Genomic DNA, 19,543 nt, shown 5'->3' with positions numbered 1-19,543 from the left:
TACACAGTGATAGTCAATCCTGATAGATAGAGCTACAAGTTAATAACTCTCTCGCGTCACAACTACATTCAAATCAGTTCAATGCTTTTTAAGAATAGAACAACGCTTTGTGTAGAATATTGTGAATCGGAAAGTGCTGCAACAATACCTCAACAAACACTTTACACAGGGAAGAACAATGAAAACAATCAAGAGCAAAACTTACTTTCATATTGACAAACTGTACAGTCATGTTGAGACGATTCATATAATGTTTACTGTTATAACAAACACTGTAACTGAAGAAATAATTTATATCAAGAACTTAACAGAAAACCTTCTCCAGCTATATCTCTGTCTACCCCTCCCCCCCCCCCCCCCCCCCCCCCCCCCCCTCTCTCTCTCTTCTGATATCAATACTTATATTAATTAATTAATCTCTTTACACAATTGTTTGTTATACTTTCTGTGTCCACTATCTGAGTCCGAACAAAACAGTGGTTGATAGCATGAGCGACTATGGTGGTGCGATGGCATACATTCAGACAGCTACAGGTTACACAATGATCTCACTCTTTGTCTGTTCATACAAACAAACATCGGTTACTTGACACCTACCCTGTCCAGTCATTTTGAATTTACAAAAATAAGTCCAAACACAAGACCAAATAGCGTCCATTCCAATTTGGAATGAACGTTGGAATGCTTTGGAAAGATCGCTCATTCCAAACTTTCAAAAGCTTGGAAAGATCGATCTTTCCAGAAAATCCAAAATTGCAAAGGCAACATTTCCAAACATATTTCCAACACTGGAAATGTTTGGAATGACTTGGAATGGTTTGGAATTGTTTGGAAATATGGTTAGAAGGAACAAGTTAAAATATGTTTTATCAGTAGTTTGAACAATAAAAAGGCTATGAATTAGGGGCTTTAGGGGTTGCTTATATAGTAATTTTGAGATTTGGAAAGAATGCCAAGAGTGGGTGGGGGACGAACTAAGGGAGCTGTGTGTGTTGGGTGGTTTTTAGATAAGGTAGTTTTGGTTTAATTTACTCTATTTGGGGTTTAAAAGCGACTTATTAGTCCTGTTTTAATTAGGTATAAACCTAAGGCTTTGAATTTTTCTAATTTATTTTGTGGATTTAGGATTGATTCTAGTGTAAGTCCGGTTTTAAGATTTAGGGTGGTCTGTAGTGTTGTTCGGTGTGTTTGGTAGTGTGTGCAGTGAATGAGTACGTGTTCTTGTGTTTCTTGTTGTTTGCAATGTGGGCAGTTTGCTGTTGTGTGTAGATTAGCTATTTTTCGGTCATTATTTAGTTTGGTGTAGCCTGTTTGTAGTTTAGTAATTATTCTGTCGATTTTTTGGGATTGGTGTAGTATTTTTGGTTTATTTAGTTGTATTTTTAGTACTTTCCTGATTTGGCTATTTAAGTTTTGGTATATATTTTGCCATTTTTTGTTGATTTTTTGTTTAGTGAGACTTTTTATTTCTGATTTTGAGCTGGGTAAGTTTAAGCTTATTTCTGGGAGTTAAAGGGATAATTTTGCTGCTTTATCTGCCTTTTCATTTCCAAAGATTCCTACGTGTTCCTATTTGTTTACCTGCCCTAGTTAAGTTGTTTGAGCTATTGAGTATTTGATTTATTAGTTTGGGGTGGTTTTTAGTGTTTTTTATTTTTGAGGGCTTGTAGTCCACTAAGGGAGTCGGTTAGGATGAGGATTTTTTGTTGTTTTTTAGATTGCTGATTGTGTAGTGCTGAGACAACTACTGACCGATATAGAAGATTTAACGTGCGCTTTCCGACTGCAGCGTATTTCGCACACGGGCCTGGCCGGACCATTTAGTGTATTCCGAAAAGGGTGAAAGTGGTGTGTGCAACCCAAGAGGGGGCTTTTAGGAGTTGCTTATATTGAATTTTTAAGATTTTTAAATTTGGAATAAATGCCAAGGTGGGTGGAGGAGGGAACTAAGGTAGCCGGGTGAGGTGGGTGTTTGTATGTTTATTGGATTTTGGATTGGTAGATTAATTAGTTTTAGAGGCGCTTAATTAGGTCTGTTTTGATTATTAATACCCCTAGGGCCTTGAAGTTTTCTAGTTTATTTTGAGGGTTTAGTATTTCATCTAGAGTAGGAACCTTATTTAGGTTGAGGGTGGTTTGTAGTGTGTTTGGTAGTGGGTGCAGTGGATGAGTGTGTGTTCTGTGGTTTCGGGTTGTTTGCAGTGGGGGCAGTTGCCTGTGGTGTGTCTTTTAAGTTTTTTTAGGTGGTTATTTAGGTTCGTGTGTCCTGTTTGGAGTTTTGTAATTAATCTGTCAATTTTTTTAGAGGGGTGTAGGATTTTAGGTTTGGCTAGTGGTTTTCTGAGCACTTTTTTGATTTGGCTATTTGAGTTTTGATATTGATTATGCCATTTTTTGGTTATTTTTTGTTTGTTTACACTTTTAATTTCTGATTTTGAGATGGGTAGGTTTAGGCTTATTTCTGGTATTTTAAGAGATAATTTAGCTGCTTTATCGGCGCTTTCGTTGCCGTAAATTCCTACGTGGGCGGGGATCCACAAGGAGGTTATTTGTTTGCCTGCTTTTGTTAGGTCGTTGGAGCTTTTAAGTATTTGGTTTATTAATTTAGGTCGTTTTTTGGTATTTTTGTTTTGGAGGGCTTGTAGTCCACTAAGGGAGTCGGTGAGAATTAGGATTTTATTGTTGTTTTTAGATTATTGGTTATGCTGGGCTGAGGCCATGCCAATAAGTTCGGCCGTGAATATAGATTGGTTGTTAGGGAGTCGGTAAGATTGTGTGGATATAACTGGTTGTATGGTATGGACTCCGAAGCCTGTGTGGTTGGAGATCGGGTCTGAAGAACTGTCAGTGTATATGTGACACCCATTTGGCCAATTTTCGTGTATGTATGCAAGTGTGGTGGTTTTGGCTATGTTTGGGTCGGTTTGTTTATTTATTTGGTTAGCTAGCGTTGTGTCTATTTTGGGTATTTTGAGTTTAGGGGTGAAGATATTTGATTTTTTGCAGTTTTGTTTAAGATTTTGAGTTTGGTGTTCATTGAGGTAGTTAGTTATTCTTTGGGATATTGGGGTGAGTAAGGGGTGTTTGCGAGCTAGAGTTTGGTTTCTTGGGCTAATATTTTGGTTAATTATGAGACAACTAATAGGTCTCAAGATTAAGTATTCGGCTGGATGGTAGCTGCCATTTAATTACAAAACAGACAGTCGTCTAGATGGCTCACATGTAAGTGCGCCGACATGTGCCTAAGATCATAAAATGGACAATCTTTGGTAACATCTAATTTATTGTTGTCTCACGCCAGAGCTGTGAATAATTCTGTTCATTGAACAATTGGAATTCAGGAAGTTATCAATAATTGTTTTACTTAACATAAGATAAGATAAGTTGTTTACAACATAATATTATGATGTCAGGACGTACTACAGTCAAAACCATATATTTTAAAATCAATTTAATGACAGACTATGATTTCCAAGTCCCATTTAGCAAGTCAATGAGGTATCAGTTTCACCACATGTGCACAGACCGCCTATACTTATATATATATTTTTCATAACTTTTCTCCAGTTAAAGTCCTATCCTCTTATCAAAAAATCTGTGAGAGTGATCATCATTAACGAAACTCATTCTCGTCAAAGAATACAGAACAAATGAAGAATCAGATGCATACATTTATTGCCATGCTTCATTCATCACGAAGTAGGTTTACATACATTTGTGAATAGCACTTAAACTGTGATAATGAATTTTACCATTGTCCATATTATATTATAAATATTAACCATAATATGGATTTCCGAATATATAAACAACTCCAAACGTTGATATTTCAGACAAAAACAAAGTCAGCTGTCTTTTAACGTTCAGGGCAAAAGGGTTTGCTTTCACAATTGAGGGGGGGGGGGGGGGGGGGGGAATTCGTCTGCTCTAACTGCCTTCACAAAAACATTCCAGCCCTTAATTACCGAGGCAGCTGTGACGTAGTAGCATTACATTCGCTGCGTTTGCAGCATATAAGATGTGTAATCTGTGGAGTGACTAAAGTAATATTACGGCTGAAATCGTTGCTCAGAAATGTTCAAATCTATCTTCAGTAAATCGTGAAATTAATGCGAGCATGACATTTATGCGAAAAATGCGATCGTCAGTCCCTCTGATTATTTTAATATGTTTCATTTCATCATGATAAAAAAGTTAGTCACTTATAAGGTTACCACGTTGAAAATGGAAACGATCGTTAACAAAAACAACAAAATGTATTCTCTCATCACTCAGCCTAACAGTGATATAACTGCAAATTAAACAATCAAGTACGCTAAAGTATTACACATGGTGGGTGGAGGACCAGGGGCACTTTGAGTTTGACAGGTGTCATCAACTGGTCAAGTAACATTACGGTTTGTATATTCACGTTGATTGGACAGTCTAGACTGGCGCCAACTAATCATGACGGCGTCTTCAGAACAGAACAGAACTTTATTTCTCCCAGGTTTAGGCTTACGTGGATAACGGGAAATTTTGTTTAAGTGAAAGCACATTTGTAATTCAATCTAATATTCATTCCTTGATTGATTATATGGCTGCGATCGTAGATCCGGATGTATCTAAATATGCTCAGTATATACACAGGGTTTATTGTTATACTATTAGGATAAATAGATACAATTGAGTATTTATACCCTTCATCATAAAGTTAGTCACTACTTTCACACTTAGATTTGTATGATTTGGGTTATGATTAAATTGACAAAATAAGAAATCATTCCGTGTATATGTGTATTATATATTGTACCCCAATACGTAATTAAATTGTTTATAAATAAGGACACTAGGTTAATTACTGTAATTGATTATTTGATAAACATATTCACATTTAGTTGTGTGATATGTCACAGAGGTAAAGCTTATTCATAACAACTAATTGTCCCATTTATTTGGCTTCTATCTTTTATATGAAACAAATGCTATAACATGGGGTGATCAACTTCATTGGCAATAGACGTAGCATATAATTGTCCACATGAACAGTCTTCTCTGTTCCAGATATGTTTATTCATTTTGTCAGCATTTAAATCGTTGCATTCCTGGCTCAATGATTCATTTGACGAAATCTTGTTCCCTGTTTTGAATTACCGTCAGATAGTTCCAGAACAATTATAAAATTTTCAGCCCTATGTGTTGCGCATAATTCCGAGCTAATTCGAAGCTCATATTCTCTTGTACGAACACTTATCAAAATTCATTTATACCTAGTACTATTATGTACATATGTATATTAGTTCAAATTATAATAATGAGGCCCTCTATATTCTCGAAACGGTCTTTGTTCTTCGACAACCGTAAGTCGGTATGGGAAAACAAAATATTTGTTTAATTGTTCAAAGTTCAAAGTCAATGTCATATGATTATAGACAAGGAAGATAAGAAATTAAATATAAAGAGTAGCCACTTTAAATGACAGAATTTCTTTTAGTTAAATTTGCTCATGATTTGGTCTTTTCGTGGTACATAGTGCCAAAATACTCTTAATTATTTACTTTCATGTCATTACTAATCTCACATAAGGTCAAAAGTTGTACAACTTTTAACAGATATGATTATGACATGTTGTATCCAAACATTTCCAAACATTTCCAAACAAATCCAAGCTTGGAAATATGACCTTTCCAAATATTGGAATGGTCATATTTCCAATTGGAATGGTGGTATTTCCAAGTTTTGGATTTTTTGGAATGGATGATATTTTGTCCAGTGAAAGCTAGCCAACAATACTTGGCATGGGGGTGTCGCGTTCATATTGAGTCGCATTTTTGGCTAGGTGCCAGCGGTCGCATTCTTTGGAGACGCATTAATTGCACTTGTACTTGATATGCCTTCAGTATTTTGAAGTAAATGATAGCAGTAGGTTCAATTTGGTGCCAAGATCACATTTGCAATGCTGTCAGTGTTAAACACTGACGCATTTTCACGTGAGTTCAGTTGTCTGAAACTGAACAAAAAGAATTGCACATTCATTTAAATTGACAGACTGCCTGCCAGTAGCGTTGCTTCACTTCAAGCAGTCTTTACAGTCTCACTCTTTTAATGTTAGCATGTGTTACGTAACGTACATGTACATGTCTGAATAAGCAAAGATTGTGTTAAGTGTCTCTATATAGCAGCACGAACGGCGACAACGATTGTCGTTGCTATGATATCAGCGTCAAGGAGATCTCTGGTTTTGCTAAGTTTGGGATAGGCAGTACACAAAAATAGCATGTTAGTTGTCCTCTGTCATTGTTTATCAGAGGATCATTTCTGAACGAATTGGTGGGGTCCCAGAACACTCGATTCATAATATCAGCTCAGAAACACCAGACTCAAAGAATATTAGACCTCTGTCAAAAACTAGACCAGAAATCTGCTATTTCCGAACACATCCTCAAGAACCAAGACCATACCATCATCAAGGTAGCTACCAAAGTCTAACACCACCAACAACTTTCAACAAAAGATCAGCCCCAGAAACCAAACAAAACTCTTTATGAAAGGAAAAGTCTAAACAACCTAAAATCTGACAACACCATCACCATCGCCCCAGCAGACAAAGGCAAGGCAACTGTCATCATGGACACTACCCACTTCAACACCTTAACCGACAACATCCTCAACGATCAATCAACCTATAAGCAGCTAAAGAAAGACCCCACCAACAGCCTACAGAATGAGCACATTACCTTACTCAACCAACTTCGGGACAGCAATGAAATCGGCCCCACCCTCGACAAAAAACTCATCACCCCTCGCCCTCAGCCACCTTATGCCCGGGCAACAATAAAAATTCACAAAAACCCCGCCAAAGCTCGTCTCCTAGTCTGCTCCAGAGATACCGTCCACTACAATACGGCCCAGCACCTAGCCCGCCTCCTCGCACCTCTTGGCAAGACTGCCAAGTCCTTTGTGGCAGATTCGTCAGAATTCTGTAAGAAGATTCTCAACGTCCCCTAACCAGGAACCTTATTAAGCTACGACGGTGTCGACCTGTTCACGAATGTACCCCAGGACGAGGCCATTGAAATTATCAGAACCCGCGTTGAGGAAATCCTCCCATCCCTAGACACCCGCCTAACAACTCACAGCATCATCCGACTCATACACTCCTGTATCAGCTCTACATACTTTACCTGGAGAGACACATTCTATCAACAAACCCACGGCCTCCCAATGGGATCCCCACTATCACCCTTGCTCACCGAGATATTTATGACCCACCTGGAAGAAAAAGCCCTGGCAACATTCCCAATAACTCCCCTCTGCTGGTACCGCAAAGTTGATGACACCTTTGTCATCCTACATCCCAACAATGACCCCAGAACTCTATTGGACCACCTTAATTCCCAAAACCCACGTATGCAGTTCACCATGGAGGAAGAAACCAATCGACAGCTCCCCTTCCTTGATGTACTCGTACTGAAAGATAAAAACGACAAACTCCAGACCACTGTTTATCGGAAACCTACCCACACAGATCAATACTTACACTATGCTTCCAACCATCCACCTCAAGTCAAGAAAGAATTGTGTCAACCCTAGCAAGACGAGCTCACAACATCTGTTCCACGAAGCAATTTCTAACTACTGAAATAAGCCACCTCAAACAAGTATTTACACAGCATAACCTCTATCCTGAGCAACTAGTACAAAAGTCGATAAAGAACATCACCAACAAATCTCAGAAATCCCCACGTCAACAATCTGCACCCTTTGTGATCAGCCTCCCCTACTTTAGAATATTTAGCCACAAAATCCAGAGACTCTTAAAGAAACAGGCCAACATTGATGTAGTTTTCAAAAGAAGTCATACTATTCAGAACACAATTAAAGCCACAGGGAAACCACCATCCAGCCACAAGCTAGAACCATTAGAAGCAGTGTACCACATTCCATGCAATTGTTGACAAGCTTACATAGGAGAAACATCTAGGCCCCTCAAAACCCGAATTAAAGAACATCAAAGCTCAGTCTCCAAAGATGACTCTAAATCAGCTCTATCAGACCACATCCGTGACAACCCAAGCCACAGCATCCAGTGGGAGAGAGTCACAACCCTCGCTACCAACCTCAAAGATTTCAAGATCAGGAAGCTACAAGAAGCCATCAACATCAAAAGACTTCAGCCCTCAATCAACCGTGACCAAGGCTATTACATACCCCTTGCGTACCATCAAACTCATCAAAGACCCCAATCAGCCATAATCCCGTTGTTTACATTACTGGCTTCATCCTTTGTTTATGGCACTGACTTTACCGATGATTGTCATCACTACCCTTGTGTGTACACAACAGGCTTCTCTACTCCAGTATAACAATATCTACTCTACTGTATAAACATTGCCTCCTACTTGTATATATACTTGCTTACTACACTCTGTAAATCACTTGCTTGATAACGGTGTTAGAACCTACACCGAAACGTCGCTCTTAATTGTAATAAAGAAGTTGTTAATCCATAAATTCTTATCCTTACTTAGTACTCCAACTTCTAAATGCCAATCAAAGAAGTTACACTATCAAACAGTTATGATACCAGGAGTTCACAAAAAGGGGAACGTATCCTGGCCCACCGATGGCACTGGTCACAAACACATGTGATAGGAAGTCAACTGTTCACCTGACAAATAACACACGGGAACCCATGGTACTAGTTAAAATAGGGAATTGAATGGGACATGGTCATTGTCACTAATGCCAGCAAAACCTTTCGTAAGCTTTACTGTAGCCTTGATTGTTGTGACCTTGATCGAACAATTTCTGAGCAACAGTCGTGGGACGCTTTTTGTAAATATGAATAAAAATATGTAAGTAAAGACAATAGAAAAAAGAATATACTCTTAAAAAAGGAACACAAAGCCAGATTTGTGTGAGGTAGGAAAATATCTTTATGCCGGAACGGTACAAGGTATTGAGCCATAATGTTGTTGAGAGAACACTTGGTGATTGTAGTTATCTCAGTTATCCTGGGGAATGGTAGCCCACTTGGCCTGCAACGCAAAAAACAACTGCTGCAACGTCTAGGGTTGTGGTTGACGTCGGTGTAGCCATCTATCCAATTCATCCCACAGGTGCTCTATCGGGTTCAAATCCAGGGATCTGGAGGGCCAGAGGAGAACATCAACGTTGTTGTCGCGCAGACAGGCTCTAAGCGGTCGAGCGTTGTCCTGCTGGAATACACCGTTGCCGTTGGCTGCAATTGGGAGGACGTGTGGTAGGAGAATTTCGTTGATGAATCGTTGAGCTGTAAGATTGCCCTGGATATGGACCAAACCTGTCCTGCCCTGATGAGAGATACCGTCCACATCATGACGCTACCCTGACCAAACCTATCCACTTATTGAAAGCAGTGTCATGCGTAACGTTGTCCCCGACGTCTGTTGACCCGTGTTCTTCCATCCCGTCGACGGAGGAGTAATCTTGATTCGCCGCTGAACCAGCCCATACCCTGTGTTGACGAAACCAATGCAGTCGTTGTGGATGATGTAGTCGACTCAATATGATGCGTCGAACAGGACGTCTTGCACGTAGACCTGCTGCTCTTAAACAGTTTCGTCCTGTTTGGTTGGAGATTCCGCGAATTCCGGGTATTTGGGAAGCGGTTTAGGTGGCTGTGATCGTCCTTTCACGTAGGTGGCACAGTCGGATAAAGCGATCCTGGGTAGGGATGGTTACTCTTGGTCGTCCGGACCTTGACTGATCACGTGTTGACCCTTGCTGTTCAAACCGAACCCATAGCCTTGTGATGGTGCTGGGCGCTACATTGATAACCCTGGCTACAGTTGATCGGGATTCATCTGCCAAGAAGCGGCCTATGACGCTGTGTCTTTACATTTCTGTTAATCTTGGCATGCTGTTGAACTGTCACTGTTCGATTGACGCAGATTCCAGAAAATCAAACACTCTGCACTTTAATACCGTTAATAGTGTTGCTGCATACGCAGTGCGTGCAGTTCCACCCCCCTATTGTTAATGCACTGGGTGCGTATTTTCGTATATTGCGTGTTTCCCGATTAATGGTTTGCATGTCCTTGTTGTGATCATTTTGATCCGGGAAATTTGTCATTAAAACAAACACATAAAACCTCTTCATTCTGCATCTCTTGGTCCGCTAATGTTTCGTATATGGCCGAAAATATCCGTTTTGCGTTTCTCTTTTTGAAGAGTACAGAATAAATCCCTGAAGGCCCCAGATTTATTAAAAGTTGTCTCCAGTTCAAAGTGGGGAGGGGATAATAACTAAACAAATCATCCTGCAACTATATCGAACACTTATCTGCTCTAAACTTGATCATGGCTCCATCATCTATGGTGGCGCTTGTAAGAGCTTGTTATATATTATAACAAAAGTGTTCTCGTACTAAACATTGATACAATTAGTGCTCTCAGCTAGTTTTGCATTGAGTCCTATGCCGAAAGAGATGCTGAATAATATACTTACATCATGTTTCAAAACGACCCATTTTATCAAAAAAGACAAACGTCTTTTCATCTGATGAAGAACTAACACATGAGATTGCCGATTCTTAGCCAAGATTTATTGTCGTCGCATCAGTCGATGGCAACCCACTTAAACAAAATCATTTTGCCATCTCTAAGTGCATGCAAAGTACCTGTGGAGAGGTAAACAATGTCCCTCGTCTTCGTTCTTGTTCCATCCTTATGAATGTGCATGGAGACAACAATCTGTCAATCTGCCGAGGGTTGTTGTTTCCTAATTCGTGAAGTTTTTTGCTTTTACATGAGATCCCGATTATAACTTTTAATATACTGAACAACAAAAGTTCCTGTGACATTGAATAAGATTTAATGCAAAGTTTTCTTTTTTACCAAATCTGAAACAATTTCGGTTTGCAACAGTTAAAAGACCCCTGTAAGTGTTCAAAATGGTTTAATTTGCCATACTGACTTCAGAAAATGCGTGATTTCAAAAACAAAAAATGAACATACCAAAATGTCAATTTACAAATCAATAACCTGTGTCCATCTCTGGTTGTGATGCAAGCAACACATCTTCGGCTCATGGAATGGACCAGGCTTCGCACAAAGTCCATCTGTCCATATCTGCTGGAGCATGTTTCAATGTTCCTGGAGTGTCTGTGGAACACGTGGTTGACGTCGAAGGCGCCGATCCATCTCATCCCACATGTGCTCGATTGGCGAGCTGGCCAGGGGATGACATTCACGTTGTTTTGTTAAAGGGAGTCCTGAACAAGTCGAGCAATATGAGGCCGGGCATTGTCATGTTGAAAGGTAATGCCTTGGCCATGATGACGCAAAAACAGTAGAACAACAGGGCCGAACATCTCGTCGCGGTAGCGCTGTCCATTGAGATTTCCCTCTACCACTATCAAACGGGTCCTCTGTCTTGCTGTAATCCCATCCCATACCATAATGCTGCCGCCCTCCAACCGATCTTCTTCCATGTCGTCCGTGTAGTTTCGTTCCCGGAGCTTTATTCGGAAACCACTTAATATTTAATTTTGATACTTTGCATATCTTTACCAAATACATGCTAAACTGGTGCCTTTTGATGTTATGGTTTTCCTAAGAAAACATATTTTAGGTGTTTCCATGGCAACAAACTTGACTTTGACTCAAATACGTGTAGCATTAGTTTCTGAAGCATAGTGAGTGAGATAAAATTTAATGTTGCATCGGCATCATTTCAGCCATATAGCGACGAGGCTAAGTTGATATATATACGTGAATACATGAATACAAAGTTATTTTTTAAGTTCCTGTGACATTGAATAACATTTAATGCAAAGTTATGTTTTTCACCCAATCTGAAACAGTTTCGGTTTGCAACAGATAAAAGATTCCTGTAAGTGTTCAAATGGTTTAATTTGCCATACTGACTACAGAAAATGAGTGATTTCATAAAAAAAACACAAAAACATGAACATGCCCAAATGTCAATTTACAAACCAATAGCGTGTGTGTCCACCTCTGGTTGCGATGCAAGCAACACATCTTCCTCTCATGGAATGGACCAGGCGTCGCACAAAGTCCTGTGGGATATCTGTCAATATCTGCTGGAGCATGTTTCGAAGTTCCTGGAATGTCTGTGGAACACGTGGTTGACGTCGAAGGCGCCAATCCATCTCATCCCACATGTGCTCTATACGTGAGATATCAGGGCAGCGAGCCGGCCAGGTGATGACATTCACGTTTTTTTGTTGAAAAGAGTCCTGAGCAAGTCGCGCAATATGAGGCCGGGCGTCATGTTGAAAGGTAATGCCTGGGCCATGACGACGCAAAAACAGTAGAACAGGGCCGATCATCTCGTCGCGGTAGCGCTGTCCATTGAGATTTACCTCTACCACTATCAAAAGGGTCTTCTGTCTTGCTGTAATCCCACCCCATACCATAATGCTGCCGCCCCCGAACCGATCTTCTTCCATGACACAATGATTGACGTAACGTTCACCTCGACGTCGGTACACTCGAATCTGTCCATCGCTGTAAATGAGGTGAAAACGAGACTCGTCAGTGAATAGAAGTTGTCTCCACTGTATGGCTGTCCAGCGTAGATGTGCTTGAGGGTGGTTTCCTGTCAAAATGGGACGTCTGGCGGGTCTTCTGGCGACAATCCCTGCACTTCTGAGGCGACGACGTACGGTTTGTGAAGATATTCGTCGAAGGCCAGGGATGCTTCTTGTAGTCACTGTTGCTGGCTAGAATCGATTTCGTAGGTGTGTTGTTCGAATCCAGTTGTCTTGTCGATTATTGGTTACGCGTAGCCTGCCACTCCGAGGATGGTCTCTGACTGCATGCGTCTGTTGCCAACGTTGCCATAAACACTAAATGGTGTGTCTGTGGACGTTAAATTGTCTTGCAACATCATGTTGTCTCGATCCTGCTTCAAGCATACCAATGGCTTCCAGACGCTCATTTTCGGACAGGCGTGTAATTTCGTAATGTTGAATAATTGAGTAATTTGTTGTTTTTCTAATTGTTTGTTGTCAGCACGATGCTAAACAATGCATATGGAATCCCGTGAAAGCACATGTTTATATGCCCATTCTTGGGTAGTGAAATGCATGGGGCTTGCATAAAAATCAACTTTTGCATGGAATGCATGCTTTTCTGTAGTAGTTACGTTTTTTGTGACTTGATTCTACACATGTACTACAATATTGAAAACCAAACTTTACATGACTTGGTAACCACCAAAAGACGATGTCAATTGGCCAGTAGAAAGATCATTGAAAAGTTCTGAAATATCTAGGATTATAGCATGATTTGAGGAGACACTTCTAATTGCCTGAAGGCATGACACTGAATCGGAGAAGATGATGAAATGTTTAGATTGGTTTTGTTGTTGAATATGGGTCAAAGCCGTTAAGATAACACATTACACCTCTTAAACCTGCTAATTTTACTTTGATATATCCGTATTTCGTTCCTTCTTTTGAAGAGTATTAATATTTGTTTTGCAACACAGTGTATCTTGTGTACAAAAGAGTAAAATTCATGTAAGTGATGATGACACGATTAATTTGCAGTACATGTGTTGAAATATAGGTTAGTCGCGTACAGCATTGCACCGCATGCAGTTGAAAACCAATTCTTGCAACTGGCATGTACCTATATATTGTCTAAATACTAATATGCACTTATAAAGAAATCTGTTACTCCTTATTAATATTCCCTATTATTCAATGTCTTCCAACAAATATATCTCTTTCTTTTATATATTTGTAGCAGGTATGAATTACTCAGCATATTGGTTGTTGTCATTTTAGGTTGTAAGAATTGTGATTATATTTCCTCTTTTGTATCATTTTTAAGCGTCAGCCTATAGTTACTTGTAGATCTTTGTCACGTCTATTACGGGTATAAGGGGTGACAGGTTGTGTTGATTGTGTTGTGTCATTGCCTGTCTTACGTTCTTTGTCTTGTGCTACCCCCTGTGTTGATTGGCTTGTATGAAAATACTAAAAGCTACTTGCACGTCAGCCATTGTACTTCACGTCTCAGAGCATACGTAGGAATAAAGAACAAATCTAAGTGTTAGTATAATGTTTTAAGTGTTGTATATATGTTCTGAGTAGTAATGATGTTGACGTAAATTAATTTTAATTTTTAGTTCAATCAAAATAAACGCTAATCTTGGCAAAATTATATTTCCAAAATAAATTCACCTACACTCAAGGTATGAAACATGATACAGAAAATCCACCATTTACATGACATAATAACACGCAAGAACTTATGCAGTATTATAAATGAAGCAAACCGAATTACAACACATTCGGCTAAACTTATTGACCCTATTTTAGTAAGTAATGATTGTAATCGTTCCTTATCCGGTGTACTAGATTTTAGTTCCGATGTATCGGATCACAGGGGAGTTTTCGTGTCTATTAATGTATATCTTAATATAAAAAAAAGTCATATAGAAGAAACGTATGGCTCTACGAACAAGCTAACTTACAAATTAAGAATAAAAATTGGAACGAGTTTTTTAAAGAATGTCTGGACGTTAATGAAATGTGTGACAAATTCCACTCCCAACTAAAAAATTACATGCACGACTATATACCCTCTAAGTGTGTAACTATTCGCCCAACGGACAAACCATGGTTCGAAAGGACCTCAGAAGGGAGCGTCGCTCCAGAGACCGCTATCGAAAAAAGGCATTAGGAACTGGTAAACTAAGCGATCTTGTCAACTACAAAAAGCAAAGAAACAAATTTAATAATATGAAAAAGATAGCCAAAGAAAAATACTATAGCAACATTAACGGCTTGTTGGAAACACATCTGAACTCAAACAGTACCAACTACTGGAAAATTATTGAGATTCATCATCAAAAATGCTAATTCACCAGCATGTATCCCCCCTCTGTGTACCGACCTTGATAAACCCATAGCATTTACCGATGTCGAAAAGGCTGATGTACTCAATAATTATTTTGTTTCTATTTGTGATGTTGATGACGGAAATCAACCTCTTCCGGGTTTCAGTCAACGTTGTGAAAACTCTCTCTCGGATATCACAGTTACTGAATTAGAAATAAGCGATCTCATAAAGTCACTACCATGCAATAAATCAAGCGGACCAGATAATATAAATCCTAGACTCTTAAAACCCTTGGCTGACAGTATTGCCATCCCATTATGTATAAATTTCAATCGATCTTTAAAAGAAGCAATCTTTCCAGAAAACTGGAAACTTGCTCACGTCATGCCATTATACAAGAAAGGTGACAAAGCATTACCCTTAAACTACAGACCAATTAACTTATTATCTATTCTTGGAAAACTACAGGAGAGATTAGTTTTTAAACGCCTATACAACTATTTCAATATGAAAAGTCTTCTGTACAAATATCAATCCGGCTTTGTACCAGGACATTCTACTACCTCACAATTAATAGAAATTTATAATGATATTGTCTCATCTGTTGACAAGCACGATTACTATTGTATGGTATTCTGTGATATATCGAAAGCATTTGACAGAGTTTGGCATAAAGGATTACTTCATAAATTACAAAAATGCGGTGTAACGGGCAAGCTATTACTATGGTTAGAAGACTATATTAGTCAGAGGAGAAAAAAGGTTTTTGTAAATGGCAGCTTTTAATCTTTGAAATTCACCAGAGCCGGTGTACCCCAGGGCTCGGTATTAGGTCCCTTTTTGTTTCTGGTCTACATTAACGATCTCGCTGATAATCTAATGAATTCCACTCGCCTTTTTGCAGACGATACTTACAAATGATAGAACATAGATTAAACAGTGATCTAGAGCTTCTCAATACCTGGGCCAATAGATGGCTAGTTAAGTTTAACCCGGACAAGACAACATTTATTCTGTTCACTCATTGTAAAAACCGCACTGCAGATATTATTTATAACAATACCGCACTTAGCGCATCTATCTCGCACAAACATCTGGGCGTTACTCTCTCCCATGATATGAAGTGGACAACTCACGTTGATAACATTTGCCGCTCAGCTTCCAAAATGATTTGTTCGTTAAGAACCGTGAAATATTAACTTGATAGACAAACCCTGTCCAAAGTCTATCTTGTTTTCATAAGGCCTATATTAGAATATGCTTCAGAGGTATGGGACAACTGCAGTCATGAAAATTCCGAAAAACTTGAAATGATTCAACTCGAAGCCACTCACATAGTAACAGGTCTCCCTAAATTCTCCTCAAGATCGAGTTTATATTTTGAGACAGGATGGGAATCACTATCTTATAGAAGGTCAAATAAAAAACTTTGTACAATCTACAGTATTGTTAATAACCTATGCCCATCGTATTTACATGACATGTTACCACCCAAAGTATCAACTTTTAGTAGATATGAGTTACGAAATCAGAATAATCTGAATTTGCCGCAAGCACGAACAGTTACATACCAACAATCATTTATACCTTCTTCAATCAAATTATGGAATGAGTTACCCCCTGAAGACAGAAGTGCAATATCATTATCAAATTTTAAACATATGATTAAAACAACCATTACAGCTCCACCTCCATACTTCTCAATCGGCAACCGTAGAGCTAATATTTTACATACACGCCTAAGGCATTCTTGCAGTTCCCTAAATGCAGACCTCTTTAAAGTAAATGTATCTGATACTTTGTCCTGCTCTTGTGGAAACCCATGTGAAAACAACATACACTTTTTTCTTGAATGTCTCAATTACACTATTCCGAGAAATATCATGTTTGCTAACATAATAAAAGCTGGAACTACATGTACAATACAAAATATTCTCTACGGTGATGTATCCCTATCTGAAAGTCACAATAACCTCGTCTTCAACAGCGTTCAAAAATATATACTGTCGACTAATAGATTCGAGTAACCCTTTATCATTAATACAGAAAATCGCTCTGCGACCATTTATTATTAATTACGCCATCAGTGAATAAACTGCATGCATGTATATGAATACATGTGTATATCTACCTCCTTCTGTAAACATAATGTTTACGGGTATATATATTCTGGTGTATGTGTGTAAATATGTGTATGTATATATATGTATGCATGCGTATTCAAGGGTATATGTGTATGTATGTACATGTAGTGTGTGTATGTAAGCATATGTGTACATGTACCTAAGTGATTGTGTAATTATATATGTAGTCTTGCATGTATTTTGGATTAATGTGTATATACAAGTAAACTGTGTCTATAGGCAATTCTTATGCATGTCTATGTTATTCTTGCAAACATTATGTTTATGTTCTTGTGTAAATATATTTCTCTTTGTTACTATAAATGTAATATGTGCATATGTATTTCAGTATGTGTATGTATGTATGAGTATGTATGATTGTGTGTATATATGATTATGTGTATATGTTTGTATTTCTGTATACGTATGTATATGTATGTGTGTACGTATATGTGTATATATATGTATAATCAATGTCTGTACATATAGAGTAGGGAAAGGGCCACCTAAGTTGGATAACTTTTGCCCAATCCCGTTTACCATATATGTCAATAAAATATGTTTAAAACAAAACAGAAAATTAAAGGTAAGGGTTATAAACCTAGCATCCACCATCTGGGGATGAACTAATAACTAATAAAACGGATATTGCAAATAAACTCTGTGAAACGTTTGCAAAACATTCTTCTTCCTTAGATTATGTCCCTCAATTCCGAAAACAGCAAGAAAAGAAAACTATTAATTTTAAATCAGATAGTGGTGAAGATTATGATGAAATATTTTCGATCCATGAACTTCATACTGCTCTTTGTCAAGCTCATGATACTGCTACAGGAGCTGGTAATACACTATCAACTCCTGAAGCTCTGACCAGAACCGTGTTTAGAAACCCTTTTGTTAATTTGGGTATATGGACATCAGGTAAATTTTCTTCTTCTTGATGGGATGCCACAGTTGTACCCATACCGAAACCTTGACAGGATCACAGTGATCCCTTAAATAATGGACCCGTTTCATTGACCAGTTGCGTTTTCAAAATCATGGAACACTTGGCCAACAATAGATTAACAAGGTACTCGGAATCAAATAATTTAATTACAAATATTCAGTGTGACTTTCGAAAGAATCGAACTGCTGTTGACCATTTAGTTTGGTTAGAGTCATTTGTTAAAAGATGCATGCAGTGTCTATCTTTTTGGATTTATAACAGACGTATGCCACAATGTGGAAACATAGGATTTTTAATGAATTACATGATTTTGGATTGCGCGGTCGTTTGCCTCAATTTTAAGCCAAGTTTTTAACTGACAGATAATTTCAGGTCCGCGTGGGTTCTACCCTGTCTAATCATTATTACCAGGAACAGGGTGTCCCCAAGGCAGTATTTTGTCTGTCACTTTCACTATAAAAATATATAGTCTTTCAAAGGTTTTAAGTGATTCAGTAGATAGATCACTTTTTGTGGATGATCTATCTTGTCGTGTAAAAAATATGCATACCATAGAGAGGCAGTTACAAATCTGTCTCAATAAAATTCATTAATGGTCCCTTGAAAACGGGTCCACAATTTCAAAAAAAAACCTAACTGTCTACATTTCTGTCCATAAGGACCCTGAACTATTTTTAAATGGCACCACTATCAAAGTTGTAAAGGAGGCCAAGTTCTTGGGCCTTATTTTCGATAGCCATTTAACTTTCCTTCAACATATGAATTACCTTAAAGCTAAATGTCTGAAGGCACTCGATTATTGAAAGTAGTTTCTAATTCAAAGTGGGGAGGGGATTAAACAACCCTCTTATACATGTACAGGTCACTCATCCTTTCAAAACTCGATAACGGCTCCTTCGTCTATGGTGGAGCCTGCAAAAGTAATCTAAACAACCTAGATAATATCCATCATCAGGGCCTGAGGATTTGCCTTCGAGCCTTTAGAACTTCTCACATTCAAAGTCTGCATGTAGAAGCGGATGAATCTTCTCTTAAACAACGCCGTCTGAAATTATCTTTACAATAGTCACTAAATTATACTCGAATCAGCCAAATCCAGCTTTTAATTGCGTCTTTAACGCTCTTTACGAAGATATTTACAATAAAAGATCATCTCTTATTCCACCACTTGGAATCAGAATCCAGTCTGCCATACCTGCTGCTAATATTAAACTGTTTTTATCAACTCATTGGCAAATGGTAAGGCCAGAGGTAGACCTCACATTAACCAAAACAAAGAATCAGATCAAAGAATCAACTAATCTACCAAACAAGAATACAATCAATTAAGAAACACTTATGACACTTATTAATTTATATTTACTGATGGATCCAAGGATGGTTGTGCTGTTACTAGTGCTACTGTCATTGGATACAGAACAATATCTTCACGATTACTAGATAACAGTTCCATCTTTACAGCAGAAGCGAACGCCATTTTTACCGCACTAAAATATATCAACAACCCATCTAAATATAAACAGTTCATTATTTTTTCAGATTCTCTTTCATGCCTTCAGGCAATTAAAAATATGTCATTCAAACATCCACTTTGAATATATAAATTCTTGAAATATTTAAAGATCTTGTT

General features: G+C 38.4%; 1 protein-coding gene across 2 annotated transcripts in view; it reads right to left on the bottom strand.

Moving 5' to 3' along the window:
• Positions 1 to 19,543, bottom strand: part of LOC124123188 — a 49,299-nt gene that overhangs the window by 20,818 nt on the left and 8,938 nt on the right. The window lies entirely within an intron of this gene.

Source organism: Haliotis rufescens, unplaced genomic scaffold (assembly GCF_023055435.1).
Source record: "Haliotis rufescens isolate VD_foot unplaced genomic scaffold, xgHalRufe1.0.p SCAF_14, whole genome shotgun sequence".
Taxonomy (NCBI): domain Eukaryota; kingdom Metazoa; phylum Mollusca; class Gastropoda; order Lepetellida; family Haliotidae; genus Haliotis; species Haliotis rufescens.
The sequence above is the reverse complement of the archived record's forward strand: the minus strand, read 5'-3'. Positions and strand labels throughout refer to the sequence as shown.